Below are 16,813 nucleotides of genomic sequence, written 5' to 3'. Positions count from 1 at the left end.
CTGTGAATCTTTCCAGCCTTATACAATGCCCCCATTTATATACTTTCTGGTCCATCCAAGTTGGTCTTTTTTACTATTCTCCTCATATGAGCCAATAGTCAATAAACATTTATTAAATACCATGTGGCAGATATATTTGAGGATACAAATACACAAAAGACAGTCTGTTCTCAAGCAGCTTACAGTCTAATGGGTAAGAAAAGTTAAAAAAGCTAAAGAAAAACACAATGAAAAGCAGAGTTAGAAGCATAGAAGAGAAATCAAAGAAATAAAAAAATGATCATGACACTACATCTTGCAATTTTTTGCCTTTGAATTTGCCAGGAATCTCTCTTTCCCTCTGCCTCATAGGACGTCCAAGTTCCTTCTAGGGTTAGTTCAAGTGAGTGCCATCTTCTAATTTCTGTCACTTACAAAAATCACCCGACATTTCTTTTTTGCACATATTGTTCATTCACATATAAATTATATTTTTGTTTTCCTAAGAGGGTGTAATGTCTTCAAGGACATAGATCATTTTGTTAATCTTTTTATCTCTCCCAATGAGCATAGTGCCTGGATCCTAGACCCTTGGTGGATTGATGAATTGTTTGATTGAATGATAGCAATCTAAAAAGGAGATAAATAAAGAAATTGGTCAGAACAGACTCTCACTACCACACTACTCTGGAACATCTCTTAATACTTTTCCCTTTTCAATTTCCTTTTGTATGTTGTTCTTCCCCATTAGATTGTAAGCACCTCAAGGGTAGGGACTCTCTTTTTCATATTTTTATCTTCAGTGCTACAGGTCTTTAATAAATATTTATTGACTATTACTATTGACAACTTGCTCTGGTAAAAACCTCATTTGGCATTTTATGTTTAATTGGGAGGTGAAGGGTGTCTGCAGATTCTCATGTGATATATCCATTTAATTTCACATATGCTTTGTGAGTAGGTCAGCAGAACTACATTTTTGCTTATTTTTTGTCATACAAACATAGATTTTCATCTAGGTTAGTTCACCTATCACCTAACTGGTTTCCATTCTTTGGATAAATGGAACACTTCAATCATGATGATTCAGGAAGTATTCTTTGTATTATCCAGTGCTGTCAGAAGTTCTTCCTGGGAGACCTTGGTGAGCCTAGTTGATTAGATCTTTGGAAATGATTAGTTTGCACCAAAAAGGAGAAAATTTCAATGTCTGTGACTGACTTTTGGCTATGTCATTGGTGTTTTGTGAGCCGGGTTCATGCCCTCTTTCCTGGACTGGGGAATTAAGAATTGAACTTTCATTATGTTGTTTGGTTAAGTTTGCCCAGGGTTATGCTTGACTTTTGGCAGGACATGCGTTTGTTTGTGGTTATGATTCTCCTGACTCTTATTACTACTAGACTTGGTTGTAGTTTGAGAACTGTGTGGCTTGGTAAGCTGCGTTCTGTTCCAGCGGTTGGTTAGAGCAGTCAGCCACAGGGGACTGTGCCATCTTCTGAGCAGTTATCTACATTGATGTCCTCCCCCCGCCCAACAACAAAGCACTTTGAACACTAGGAAGAGATGGAACCATCAGTATCACTATATTTTACAGGCATTTCCTCATGTAAGAAAATATTTAACACCACTCTAGATTAGAAATGACTTTTTTTCATGTTTCATTTTGCTTTTAGGGTGTCTGAAAGATTCCTTCTAAGGTAAGCATGACTTTTCCTATTTCTTTTAGAATCTGTTGTGTCATTGTAATGCCCAAGATTGGCCTCAGAGAAGAGGTGAGAAAATGTATTTTCTTCTGCAGAAGTTGGGAACTGTGGGTATTAAATGTTGCAGATATTCCCAAATTTGGTTAGATTTGCTGAACTGTTTTTTTTTTCCTGTTTTTAAAATTATGTTCTAAGGGATGGCTCATTGGGTAGGAAAGAGAAGATATATTAGAAAATGAAAGTAATATAAATATTAAAGACCAATAAAAATTTAAAACAATAGCAGTTCTTTAATAATAAAGATTGGGCCCTATGCTACCCATATTAGGTATGATATAGGCATGGAATTGAAGCTTTAAAGGTATACCCATGGTGTATGTCAGCCCTGGAGGTCTTCATTGGCTATATTAGATCACTAGAGTACTACTAGTGATCAGAAGTATATATTTTATAGAAGTGCAGCATTTTAGAGCTGGAAGGGATATTAAGAAGTTACCCATAGCCATCTCCACACTATGTTGTCTCCTATCCCAACTTCATCCTCACTAGAACCTTGGACATCTCACTGGGATGCTGGGCTCTGATGAGTAAACCTTTGGCTTAACTTTTCCTGACTTTACATCATTTCCCATCCTCTCCATAACAGGATATTGTAGAAGTGACTATTCTCTTTTCACCTCCCTTTTATTTGTTGTCCTTTTCCATTGGAATGTAAGTTCCTTGAGGGCAGGAACTTTCTTGCTTGTTTTTCTCTGCATTCCTAGGCCTGGGACAAAGCCTGTCACCCAGTTAAGTGCTTAACGTTATTCTTTTTAGATAAGAAGAAAATGAAATTCAGAGATGGTAGTGGAAAAAGGTGTCCTAGCATAACAATCTAGATTAGCTCTCCAGGGACCTGCATCCTCTCCCTAACTCAACTGTTATCAAAAACAAATCTTTCAATCTATAGATTGTAAATTTCTTGAGATTAGGGCCTCTGCCTCTTATTATCTTTGTGTACACTCCAGTACCTGAGATAAGAGGAAGTTAGAATCCTGTCTCCAACACTTGAGTCTTACTAGCTATGTGACCTTGGGCAAGTCACTTAACCCTGACTGCCTCACATCCAGGGCCATCTCCAGTCATCCTAATTCATATCTGGTCACTGGACCCAGATGACTCTGAAGGGGGAAAGTGAAACTGGTGACTTAGTACAGCCCTTCCCCATCTCACTCAGATCCAATTCATGTGCTTGTCATGGCATCACCTCCCTGATTGTCTTCTTCAAAAATGAAGGGCACGGGAGGCAGCTAGGTGGTGCAGTGATTAGAGCACCAGCCCTGGAGTCAGGCATACCTTAGTTCAAATCCAGCCTCAAACATACCTTGCTGTATGGCCCCGGGCAAGCCACTTAACCCTATTGCCTAGCCAAAAAAAAAAAACAAAACCCAACCCTAAAAATGAAGAATAAAGTTTATAATCAATTAGTCAACAAACATTTATTAATTAATTGCTTTATGAAGTGGTGCTTGAGGGTTGGGAAGTAAAGAAAGGCAAGAATATGACTTTACCCATAGAAGTTCTTGTTTAGATCAAACTGTATGTAGAGTGTGTGAAATTCAAAGTGAGTAAGTAAATAATAAGAGAGTATTAGTCTTCTTTTTAGAAGTCAGTCATGAAGAAAATAATGTACATGAACTAATAGGGAGGTTAAAAAAAAGCAGTCAGTGAAAGGAGGCTAAACACACTGGGCTGTCCACTGTTTCAATTGTTTTTCACTGTTTTCATTGGAGACTTCATAAAAAGGACAAAGTCCAGTGAAAGGAATAAAAGGGGGGGGGGGAGGATAGGTAGCATTTCCTTTAAAGGTTGGAATTTTACCTATAATGTACCTACTTGAAAATTGGAACAGAATTTTTTGTTAGGTTTTGGGTGTTTGGGTTTTTTTTTGAAGAGATGTAGTATGAAGACAAAAAAAAAGAACCTTATATTAATCCTAGAGTGAAAGTCAGAATTCTTAAGTTCTACTCTGTTGCATCTCTCTTGAGTATGACGAATATGTCTTTGAAGAAGAACCTGGTGCTTTATGAGAACATTGGTAATTTTTCTGGCCACAGTAACTTGTAAAAGCCATCTACTGAAGCTTGAAATCTTCTCTGATGGAAGGTATATGCATACAGATGAAGTCAGAGCTTTTTCAAAGTATTGAAGTATATAAATGTTAGAGTTTAAGAGATTTGAAAGAAAAAGCAGTATGGTATAAGTAGAAAAATCCCTAGTCAAATCCTAGCACAGTCACATACTGCCAGATGACCATAGGCACATATTTGTACACATTTAATCTCTCTGAACCTCATTATTTTCACTAATAATATGAAGAATTGAATTAGATCTCCAGAATCTTTCAACTTCAAATCTATGATCCTAGGCATGGGGTTCTTTGAGGGTGAGATTATGAATAAAAAGGAAGATGAAATAGAGATGGATTTGTTCAGACCTAGTCTGGATGGCAGCTCCACAGTCCATCTGAAAATGCCATCAAGTTGGATGAGACAGGCTTTGTGAGCTATTTTTCTGGCCAGCAAGACAGAGGCATCAGCAACCCTGCTATTTAACTGTGTACGTATGTGAAAGTCATTAATGTTTATATGTCTTAAACTCTTGATAGACCTTAGGAGTGAAAAGCTGAACTAAGTTGTATCACAGAAACTTAATACTCTTTCTGGCTTTAGAATATTTGCTGAATAAAGATATTTTCTCTGTATGTAGACTGTATTTGTGTAATGGGATATTTGGGCAATGTGGCTTTTCTATGGTTTCCTCACTATCCATATAAAGTGAAGGAAATATTTCTGTTGGGCCAGTATTCCTGAAGTACAGTGCCACAACCCTGCCTTACATAACCTAGTCTGGTAGACACTCAGGAGAAAAACAGGAAGTCGGCACATATACATATTGAAAAGATTAACTAAGGATATTTTTTTTAATGATGTCAGAAAGACTAAATTAAAGAATGGTCTTTTGCACCCCAGAGTTTAACTTGTGGGAAAAGTTGCATTTCTCAACTCAAATTTAATGTTCATGGGGAGGGTGAGACTATACTTTTTATTTAATTAAATCAACAAATAATTATTGATCTCATTGATCTTGATTTACTAGGTACAGGCAGGGATTTTAAAAAATATTAAATATTTAAAAATTAAAAATTAATTAATTAGTTTAAAATTAAACCAGATGCTAGAATAAAAAGACCACTATTGTGGTCCTCAAGAGACTCAAGTTCTTGTCCCAGATCTGTCACTAATAGTGTGATCTTAGGCAGTGCTAAAACTGAAATAAAGAAATACTATGGAATTAGGTAGTAGTTATATACTTTCCCCCATTTTTCACTTGAGGACATTGAGAAATAAAATGATTTACCTAAGATCACATAACTAGTTAATGTTTGAAGAAAGCAGGGTAATACAGCAAAGAAAAATGGTTCTGTGGTCAGAAGCTAGAATTCAAGTTCCTCCTCAGATGCGTATTATCTGTGTAACTTGGAGCAAATGACGATCCCTTGGCTTTATTTTCATCTGCGACATGAGAATATTGGTCTCAATGACTTCTGAGAGCCCTCCCAGCTCAAAATCTTCCGAATCCAGTTTTCTGAATTCCAAGTATACCATTCCAGGAACCATAGTCTGCTTCTTGTCTGGGCCTCAGATTCCTCAACTGCTAAATGAAATATTTGTATTGGAGAAATTGACTTTAAAATTTCAGCTTACCAGTTTTTGATCCTGTGAGATATCTCATAACCTCCATAACATCATGGCCAGGTAACAGTCCACTGTTATGAACTGATGAGTCTTAGATCACAAAGTTTTAAATTATGGATAATATAAAAGTACTCTAATCTGAGTCTATGTAGCAAAGCAGATATTAAAGAAAAATGGATTGGCTTTATTTCAAAGTAGAGTTGAGTCAGCTTCAAAGATGGAGCTCAAAGTTAGCTGTTGAATTAGAATATATTAAGTGCTGAGCATGGAGATACCAAAATTAGCCAAAAAGAAACAATCCCTGCTCTTAAGAAGTTCATAGACTAATGGGGAGAAAAAGGGTTAATAATCACAACATTATCTGATGTCTTTCAAGTTGAAGAAGTTCTTATCTATGGCTCCATCACTATCTTCCTACTTATACCATACTGCTTTTTCTTTAATATTCTACCTACCCAGCTTCTTGGGACTTGAGGGGCCCTTACTGAAAGATCACCAGATTCTTTTACTCACAGTATCTTTTGTCTAGGATATCAAGAATGACTTGTTGAATCTATAAGGGAATTTTGACACCCTAAGAATTCAGAAGTTAGAATTAGAGTCAAATTCATTGCCTCTGTCATTGCACTATTTCAACAAGGGTTGTACAGTGACCCTAGTCATAACAATGCTAAAAAGTAATGACAATCCACAACAGGATATGATTGAGTCTAGTAAAAAGGAAATACTATAAGAGTTTGGAGAGAAAGGGTTGGATAAATCGAATAGAGGGGAGAAGGTCTAAATGACAGGAAAAGGAAGATAGGCAAATGTATGGTGGTGAACATAAGCTTGCAGGATTTGGAATATTAGCAAGCAGTCTGAACTGCTTTGAATAGAAGATTCATACTAGGATTAGTGAAAGAATAAGATTATAAAGGTAGATGGGGATCTTGAATTTCAAGCTAAGGACTTTTAATTTTTACTGTAGGCAATGACCAGATTTCTGATTTTCTTTTTAAATTTTCATTGTAATGAGACATCTGAAGTCACATTTGGTCATTACCTAATTAGAGTCCTTAAATCTTTCAAGAGTTATAATTCTCCTGGTCTGTGTCCTTTCCTCCACATCAGTTCATATAAGTCTTTTCATGTTTCTCTGAAACCAATTCTTTTGTCATTTCATATAGTACAATGATATTTCATCACATCCTTACATTGTAATTTGTTTATTTATTCCCTAATTGATGGACATCCCCTTAATTTCTAGTTTTGTCATTTTCCAGAGAGCTAGTAAAAAAGATTTTTATAAGTATAGGACGTTTCCCTCTTTCTTTAATCATTTTGGGGTATAAGTCTAACAATGGTGTATCAAAGGTAACTTCCAAACTGGTTGGACACATTCATAATTCCACCAACAATGAAAAAATGTACCAATTTTCCTGAAATTCCTCTTAAAGCTGTCATTTTCTTTTGTCATCTTTATATAAATAGGAAAGAAAATGAATTTCAGAATTGTTTCAATTTATATTTTTTAATTATTAATGATCTGGAGCATTTTTTATATATCTATAGATAGTTCTGAGAATAACCCATTCATGTACTTCAACTATTTGTCTCTTAGAAATAGCTCTTAGCTTAGTTCATAAATTCGAATCAGTTTCTTATGTATATTGGAAATGAAATCTTTGTGAGAAAAAAAATCACTACAGAGCTTTTTCTACAATTAATTATTTCCCTTTTAATCTTTGCTGAATTGAATTTATTTGTGCAAAACCTTTTTAATGTCATATAATAGCACAATTATCCTTCATAAATAATCCTTCATAATCTCCCTTTCAGGGTGATGGACTTTACTCACCTCATCAGTAGATTTGAAAGGTCATATCTAAGTCATGTACTAGTTTGGGGTTTATCTTGATCTGTAGTGTGAGGGGTTGGTGCAGATCTAATTTCTGCTAATTACTACTGCGTTTTTGTCAAATACTGACCTCAGTATCTGGGGGGCTTTGGGTTTATTGAACACTGGGCTACAAGTTTCATTTGCTACTACATATCATGTACTTACACTATTCCACTTTTTGATTTCTATTTTTAAGCAAGCTAGAATTTTAGCCAGTGCCAAATTGTTTTAATAATTACTAATGTGCAGAAAAGTATGAGATCTGATACTCCTAGGCTCTTTTCTTTCATGCCTCCTCCCCTTCCCTTGAAATTCTTGACCTTATGAATGAAATAATGAATTTCATTATTATTTTTACTAGTTCTATAAAATAATCCTTTGTTATTTAATTGGTATGTGACCTAAAAAGTTATGTCATGTTGCATTTTATTATATTTGCTTAGCTTATCCTAGAATTTAAATTTTATACAAAGATTAATGTAGTGGTGGTACATAAGATGATTTGAAAAGAGAGAGACTAAAGATTAGGAAAACAGTAGTAGGCTATTGTGTCATCTGGCCACAGAATGGAGTGGGAAATGGCAGTAAAGATGCAAATAAGTAAATGAATATGAGAGATATTTTAAGGAATAATTTTTAGAGTTTGTGATACACAAGAGATGTGGAACAAAAAATGAGCCTAAGGGAATACTGAGAGAATACTAAGAGAATACTGGTATTGATGATAAATATAGATAAATCAAATAAAGAGTTGTTTAGGGCATGAAGAGGGGTTTCAATTTAGATGTTTTAATTTTGCTGTGACATCTGTGATGTACAGAAGATACTTAAAGTAAATCCTTTTATCTATAATGTACAAAAATATTTATAGCAGCTCTTTTCTAATGGCAAAGAATTGAAATTTAGGGAAATCAACTGGGGAATATCTGGACAAATTGTGGTTTTAGAATGTGATGGAATATTACTGTGCTGTAAGAAATGATGAACAGGATGCTCTCAGAAAAGTCTGTAAAGATTTACATGAGCTGATACAAAGTAAAATGTACTGAGTACAAAGTAACAGCAATACTATAAGACGATCAGCTGGAAATTACTTATTTTCAGCAGTACAATGATCTAAGACAACTCTGAGGACTTATGTTGTAAAATGTGATCCATCCCCAGGGAAAGCCTGAAGCATACTCTTTTTTTCCTTTATTTTTCTTGAAGTTTTTTCTGTCTATGTTTTCTTTCATAACATGACTATTATGGAAATATTTTGCATGACTTCACACATATAACTTATATCATTGGGTTTTCAATGGGGGACTGGGAAGAAAGGAAGATAGAGAATTTAGAAGTTAAAATTTGAAAAACTTAAAAATTGTTTTTACATGTAACTGGGAGAAAATAAAATACTAAGAAGCCCTAAAGAAGAGATCTTTTTGTTCTTTTTATAAAGTTATAAAAGACAAGTATAAAATTTATAAAGATCTTTAACAGATGTCATTTAATCAGATTTAAGCAACAACTGAGAAATAATGGGACAAACTGAATGGAATATAAAACAGGGAGAAGAGCAAACAATTCATTTTTAATAAACATTCATTAAATACACCAAAATGAAAGGCACCATGTTAGGTATTAATAAAATCTAAATTAAGTAAGAAGTAGTCTCTGTTCTTTGGAAGCATATGTTCTATTGGAGGAGGCAAAATATAAAAAAAATATAATATTTGAGGAAGAAAATCACAGCAAAAACTGGAGGGAGCTTGTGGTTCTCCCAGGAGATGAAGTCATCTTAAGTTCAGCTTAAGTAAGCTGAACCCTGAAGAAAACTTAGAAATTTTTGAGAGATAGAGTTGATTTTTAACAGCAGATATCTCATAAACATTTAATTCAACATGCCCAAAATAAAACTTATTTTATTCCACCATCCCTCAAACAATTCCTTTTTAAGTATTATTGTCTGATTAGCTCATCACCTCATCTCATTACCATGCTGATAACTCAAGCCTGACACCACCTCCCTCAGCCTCCTCTCCCCTCTATTTAGAGGACTGGAGAGTGCTGTACCAAACTTCTCCCAAACCTTCCTTTATAAAGAGAAGAAACTGAATTCTCAGATCACTCATTCTGTACCTGTTGCTCTCTACCTGGTTCCAATTCCACATTGGAACCTCTAGTTACCCCCTGGTTTTCTTCCATCTTTCCTTCCTCCTTTTGTGTGTTGTCTCCACCCCCCCCCCAGCCTTGCCTGGCTGCCCCCATTGGATTGTATGATTCTTAAAGCTATGTATTGTCCTTATTAATTGTAGCACATAATAGACACTTCATAGATGTTAATTAGATTATTAGAGTTTTCCAGAAAATCATTATTTTCTCTGTCACCAATCTTTGCAACTTCCATATCTTCCACTCTTCATTTTCAGTCAGTTTGTACTTTTGTTTTTTCTACTTTTATAGCATCTCTTCAATCACATAACCACCACTTTAGTTCAGATTTTTATCACCTTTCACTTGGACCATTGCAATGCCTTGCTCATTTTTCTTCTTTATTCTAGTTTCTCACCATTCCTATCTGTCCTCCAAACAGTTACCAAAGTGATGTTCCTAAAGTGTAGGCTTTGCTATGTCTTCCCAGTCTCTGCTCGGTAAACTCTAGTGGCTCCCTGTTGCCGTTAGGATCAAATATAAAGTCCTCTGTTTGGCATTTAAGGTTCTTTTCTACCTGGCACCTTCTTACCTTTTCAGTCTGCTCACTCTTGACTCCCTTTCACATGTCCTATGAACCAATCAAATGGTGACTGCTTGCTTTTTTCTCCCTCAGGATAACATCTCATTTTTCCATATCTCAGCACTGGCTGATTTCCATGCTTGGAATGCTCTCAATTCACATTTTCAACTCTTAGAATCTCTGGCTCCCTTCTAGACACAGCTGAAAAGCCGCCTTCTGTACGAGGTCCTCTAAGACCTCTTTCGATCCATGTTTTTGTAACAATTTATATACCTCCTCTATTAGAATGTCCACTTTTTGAGGGCAGGGGATTTTTTTTTTCTTTCTTTGTATCCCTAGAGCCTAGCACAGTAGGGATTTGATAAACACTCATTAACTAACTGACATCCTGTGAGAAGCAGAGAGATGGCCACTGTGGCTAGAACCCAGAATGCAGTTAGGGAAGTATATATGAAATTGTGAGGATCAAATGAGGTAAACTGCATTGTGGACCTTAAAGTACTATCTAAAATATTTTTATACTTGGCTTTTTAAGTCTGTCCCTATCTTGCAGTCTCCCCTAAATTAGTTGCAGCTGGACAGCTCCCACAGACCCTTGGCTGTGTTACTCTCTAAAGAAATGGCTATCTCTAAGTGTTTCTAGACAAAGCCTGCCTTTCATTTCCCTACAAATTCTTTATGTCTTCTGGTTTTGTTTATGTAGTGAGGATGTCATCATAGATGTCATTTGTTTCCTCTAATAGTGTTCAAAAAGTGTGAGGGAAGAGATCATTCTTATTCATCTTTATGTTCTCTGTGTTTAATACTCTATATGATACATGATAGATGTTCAATAACTGTTGAATGTTTAATGAATTTTGAATGAGTGGGGGGAACCTTTTAACAGGTTGTTTTCTGCCCACACTTCCCAAACTATCCTTCACATTATATCTTATGTTTACTCCTGATCATGTTACTCCTCTAGTGCTCAAAATCCTCCAAAGACTTCTTTTTGGCATTCTATCAAGTTCTGACTTCTTTGATGGGGTTTCAAGGCCCTTCATAGTCTGCTACTCCTCTTCTCACCTCCCTCCCTCACCCACCTTCTGGACTTTTATTTTTCTACTCTTCTCAATTCACTCTAAAAGTATGGAATAATAAAGACCCAGAAGGGATTTTGGCAATAATCTAGTCTCTCATTTTACGGATAGGGAAATTGAAGTTCTAAAAACACAAGTCATTTGTTCAAGCTAACACAGTAATGAGTAACAGAACTGGAGTACTAACATAAGGCACCCTGACTCCAAATCCATTGCTTTATCTACTGCACCATTCTGCATTCAAAAATTCTTCTTACAAATCTATATTTTCACTTGGCTTATATTTTTCCCTTTTCCCCTTAAAATTTCTTCTCTCCCACCTTTTTGCTATTATATTTTTGCCCATTCTTTAAAACCTGGCTAAAAAAGTCAGTTCAGTGCTGTTCAGTGTTCAAAAAGTTGTACTTGATATTACCAATTATAAATAGCTTTTACTTTCTCATCTCATAAAGCACTCTGATTGCAGCATTCTGTTTGTGCTGGGTGGTTTTGTTTCATTGTATTGGGTTGTTCTTTACTGTAGGTATTTATGTCTGTCATTCTCTCAATCCCTCAGATCATTGAAATCAGGCACCTTATCTTGCCAAAATTATGAATCTCTCCCTTGACCTAATCTAGAGTAGGAGCATTTAAAAAGTGCTCATTGAAATGAATAGTTATGTGTTGACAGATAGGAAATTAAAAAGATGGATGAAGGAGGCATTTTAGAATCATAGATTTTGGACTCAAAAGGACCTCATCTAGTTCAGTCCCATCAATTTACACATAAGAAAGCTGGGTCCTAGAGAGATTACTTAAGATTTCACAAGTGATAAGTGACAGAATTGAGATTTGAACTTTGTTCCTCCAATTCCCTATACAGCAATCCTTCCACTAGGCACTGTCTACTTAAAAGAAGAATGAAAGAATTCATAACATATTAGATGTTAGAAACAAAGGAGAAACAAGAGTTGAAAATGACTCATCTTAAAAACCAGAGTAGCTTGGATATTGTTGGTATTAATAGGAATAGGGAAGTCAGAAGAGGAACCTAGTTTATAGGTCAAATTTTTTTATAAAAAAAGAAGGAGATAGATCAGAATTTAAGGTAGTATTTTAATGAATAAATCCTAAAATTCCCTCCCAAGCACTTTATGGATACCAGTTTCTGAGATAAGAAAAGCAAGTGGGAAGACACAGAAGCTCTAGCTGACTTCATTTTAATTAGAAACAGATGACTTAAAAGTTGAAATCTAAAGATAATCCACTTATATTCTGCTTAAAAACTTTTTTCTTTATCCAAACTTTACTTAAATGTTAACAAATAGTAGAAATAAAGCTTTGAATTTTAAATCCTTTCTCCCTAGGGAGAGGTACCAACCATATGTGAAACAGACAAAAGGAAAACGAATACAAAGGGCTTGTATAGGGGCAATATTGTTTTGGGGGAAAGCACCATGGAGTCAAGAGGCCTAGAAAATAGCTCTAATTTTGTCACTGCATTTTAGTATGGGTCTGGGAAGTATGTGTGCATTGGTCTCTTTTGTCTTTCTGTTTTTCAATGACTGGGCCTCCATGTTTTACATAGGCCAGAAGCATAGGTGCTACTTACAAGTCCACTCTCAATACTGATCAGTATGGAATCTTTGACCTGCTCTGCTTTTGACCTGGGATATTAAACCTCCTTAATCAAGCTATCTATTTTCCTTCTCCCAGAACCTTGGAGATTGTATCTTGAAAATTCAAGGTATAGATCAGGAAGGGAGAATTATCAAGAGTATGAATAAAGCAAGCGAGTCTATCATGATGAGTTAGAAAACACTCTATGGGTGATGCTCCAGTGCCTGTTTATGCTTGAAGATAGCATTGAGTATGATACTTAATCTTTAGTATTTGGAGAAGACTTACTATCTGAGAGAGGAATGATAACTGCAAGGTATAGAATAAGGCAAACATAATTAAAGTAAAAAAGTTATATTAAGTAGATTCATAGTTTCATGTATAATGTTTTCTGTTCTATATATAAAAATCTGAAAATGTTCATTTTTATTTGATGTTTCTTAAATTTAGAATGACAAAAGTTTTAAAAATTTTAAGTATTTAGAGAGAAAACAGTGTGAACATCTGCAGAAAGACAGATAATAAACCCATGAAGCTTAATGAAGTTACAAAGAGTAGAGTATAAAAAGAAGGGCACTTCAGGACAGTGGCTTGTAATATAACCCACATTTGGAGGCATGATACAGATGATGAGCCAACAGAGAAGACTGAGGTGTGGTTTGAGAGATCAGAGGAAAAACAAGAAATCAGCATCACAAAAACCCAGAAGGGAGAGAGTATCTAGAAGTAGAGAGGAACCAATAATGTCAGTATAGCAGAGAAGACAAGAACCATGAAAATAGAAAGATTTCATCAGATTTTGCAATTAAGATTTCAATGGAAACTTTAGAAAAAACGATCTGAGTGGCAGAATTGGATGCCATATTGCAAAGGTCTGAACAAAATAAACAGAGCAGGCAAACAATATTCCACTGTAAGGAAAAAAAACCCACTCAATTCTTCAGTTTCTTGGAGAGGTGGGAGACTTATGAAGAATGGCACATATTCTATAAGATACACCACTATGCCATTGATTTTACTTTACAGTTTTGTATGTTACAAGGAAATCTCACTGGGTGGATAAATATGCTGAAATCACTGTGATAGAAAACAAAGGCAACAATAAAACTTTGTAAATACTTTTTTAAAATACCTTGAGGAAAGTTTATGCTTCTGTTATTGAGAAAGATAGAAAATTAAAAACAAGGCATGTTTAGTGTTCTCATTAGAGTAAGAATCACAGAATTCAGAGTTGTATTATTATCCCCACCCCTATCTTGCCAACCCTCTACAGAATTTCTCTGTTGGTTAAGGGCATCACCATTCTTCCAGTCAGCCAGAATTCTTGAGGTTAGATAACCTTTAAAAGGAAAATGTTGTTTTAATGCAAATTATTATAACCTATCAACTAGGGCATTATGTGCACTACATCTCCTTTTGTAGTGATCCTCTCCTCTACAGATTGCCCCCCCACCCCCCTGTCATCCCTACTCTGCCACTTATTTTCAATCTCTCCCTGCCTGTTGGCTCATTTTCTACCACCCAAAATCATGCCCATGTTTCCCCTATTCTCTAACAATCCTTAATTGGTTCTTCGATCCTACTGTTGTTGTCTATCTCTGATGAATGTTGTGGCTAAACTCCTTGAGAATAGTTGTCTGCATTTCCTTTCCTTGGAGATCATCTCAGAGAAAAGACATTGTCATGGAGGGGCATTATTGAAGAAGTTAAATTTTAGCTGAGTCTTAAAGGAATCCTGGAGGCAGAGACAGAAAGAAGAGCATGCCAAACATGGGGGACAACTAGTGAAAAGGCAGTGTAGGATTTGAGTTTCTTGTGTGAGGAACAACAAGAAGGATAGTGTTGCTGGATTGCAGAATATACAGATGAGAGTAAAATGTAAGAACACTGGAAAAGTAGAAAGGGGACACATTGTAAAGGACTTTAAAAGTCACAAGATTTGTCTGATCCTGGAGTTAAGAAAGACCAATTGAAGTTTACTGAGGAGGGAAGGGAAGTGGTCAGATCTGTATTTTAGGAAGATTAGAGATCCCTTTGGCAGCTGAGTAGAAGTTGTACTGGAGTAAAAAGAGATTTGATATAAGGAATCCAAACAGAAAGCTATTGCAATAGATCATAAGATGATGAAGGATTGTAGAGAGGGCCAGAATCAACAAGTCTGGCAGAGAGTAAATATGGGGAGGAGAAATAGTGAGGAATCAAGAATGCACTCAGGTTGCAAGCCTTAAAGACTGGGAGGATAGAGATGCTTTCATTGATAGTAGTTGTAAGAAGGGAAAGGTTTGAGAAAAAAAGTTGTAAGCCTAGTGGTGACCGGGAGGCTTGTAATACCTATACCATAATTACTAGAACAGCACTGCAAAAAAAGAAAGAAAGAAAGAATATTGCAAAAAGTGAATATCATAATAAAGGGAGTGATGCATTTTTTGGTTTCTTGGTACATATGAAAAGTTATGTTTACACTGCTATAGTCTATTAAGTGTGCAGATATAATATATGTATACTTTAATTTTAAAATATTTTATTGCTAAAAATCATAAGCGAATCATAATCTTTTGACTAGTGGAGGGTCTTCCCTTGATGGTGATGACTGCTGAGTAATCAGAGCGATGGTTGCTGAAGATTGGAGTGATTATAGGAATTTCTTAAAATAAAACAATGAAGTTTACTTCTTTTAACTTGAACACTTAGGGGCCTTTGTGGGGCTATTAACTGGTCTAATTTAAACATTGTTGTGTCTCAGGAAATAGGGAAGTTTGGAGGGATGAGAGAGAGAAATAATGGACATTTGTACAGCAGTCAGAACACAAAATTTATCAATCAAGTTCACGGTTTTTATGGTCGTAGTAACATCAAAGATCATTCACTACAGATCATCATAATATATACTAATAATGAAAAAGTCTGAAATATTGTGGAATTACCAAAATGTCACCCAGATACCTAAAGTGAGTACACACTGTTGTAAAAATAGGGCTGTTCAATACAAGATTATCACAAAACTTCAATCTGCAAAAAATACAATATATGCAAAGCACAAATAGTAAAGTACAGTGATACAAGATATTTGGAAGTCTGCAGGGCAGGAGAAGGAAGAGTTCAATTTTGAACATAAGGAATTAATATATATATAGATATCTATAGATATATGGATTTAACATCTTGAAGATGTTAAATATATAGTAGAAGACGTAAGAAAGGAGAGAAATGAGAGTTTGAATGCTGAGAATCATCTGCATAAAATTTATAGCTGAATCAATGGGAGCTGATGAGATTACTAAGTGACATAACTGAGAAGAGAAGAAGAGAAGAGAAGAGAAGAGAAGAGAAGAGAAGAGAAGAGAAGAGAAGAGAAGAGAAGAGAAGAGAAGAGAAGAGAAGAGAAGAGAAGAGAAGAGAAGAGAGGGCCTAGAACAAGACCTAGGGGATTATCTTCAATTAGCAGACTTGACCCCAAAGAAGATCCAATGAAAGTAGACTAAAAGTAATGATCAGACTGGTAGAAGGAGATCGAGGAGTGTCATGGGAATCTGTACCAAAGATTACTTTGAATTTAGCAATTAAGAGATCATTGTCCACTCTGGAGAAGACAATTTCTATTGAATGTTGAGGTCAGAAGCCAAATTGTAAAAAAAAATAGGAAAGGAAGAGCCAAGGAAATGGAGGTACTCATTGTAGATAACCTTCTCAAGGAGTCTAGAGAGAAAAGAAAGGAGAGTTATGAGCTTATTACTAACTGGGATGTTTGGATCAAGTGAAGGTTTGGGGGTTTTTTTGGTGGGGATTAAGGTTAGGGTTAGGAATAAAAGGCCATATTTATAGACAACAGGGAGGCAGCCGGTGAGAGTTTAAAGATAAGTGAAAAGAGTGGGAATGAGAAAGGACAGTTTCCTGGAAAAGATGGAATGGAATGGGATCATTTTTGTATGTAAGGAAATGGGACATCTCTTCAAAGGGTGAAGGAGGAGACAGTTGGAGAAAACATGAGGAAAATGAAATAAGAAATTAAGAAGAATGAACTCTTGGCAAATGACCTCAGTTTTGTTGTTTTTCAGCTGTATCTAATGCTTCATGACCCCATTTGGGGGTACTCATGGCAAAGATACTAGAGGGATATG

At 35.6% G+C, this 16,813-nt stretch overlaps 1 protein-coding gene across 7 annotated transcripts in view; it reads left to right on the top strand.

Moving 5' to 3' along the window:
* RIN2 (Ras and Rab interactor 2) overlaps positions 1-16,813 on the top strand; it is a 230,083-nt gene that overhangs the window by 85,002 nt on the left and 128,268 nt on the right. For 5 of the 7 annotated variants that reach the window (XM_074209357.1, XM_074209352.1, XM_074209354.1 and 2 more), the window contains one exon: positions 1,653-1,676. The exons of the other annotated variants lie outside the window; for them this stretch is intronic. The gene's annotated coding sequence lies outside the window, so the exon portion shown is untranslated. The remainder of the gene's footprint in view (positions 1-1,652; positions 1,677-16,813) is intronic. 7 annotated transcript variants of the gene reach the window in all.

Source organism: Macrotis lagotis, chromosome 1, assembly GCF_037893015.1.
Source record: "Macrotis lagotis isolate mMagLag1 chromosome 1, bilby.v1.9.chrom.fasta, whole genome shotgun sequence".
Classification (NCBI taxonomy): Eukaryota; Metazoa; Chordata; class Mammalia; order Peramelemorphia; family Peramelidae; genus Macrotis; species Macrotis lagotis.
The sequence above is the reverse complement of the archived record's forward strand: the minus strand, read 5'-3'. Positions and strand labels throughout refer to the sequence as shown.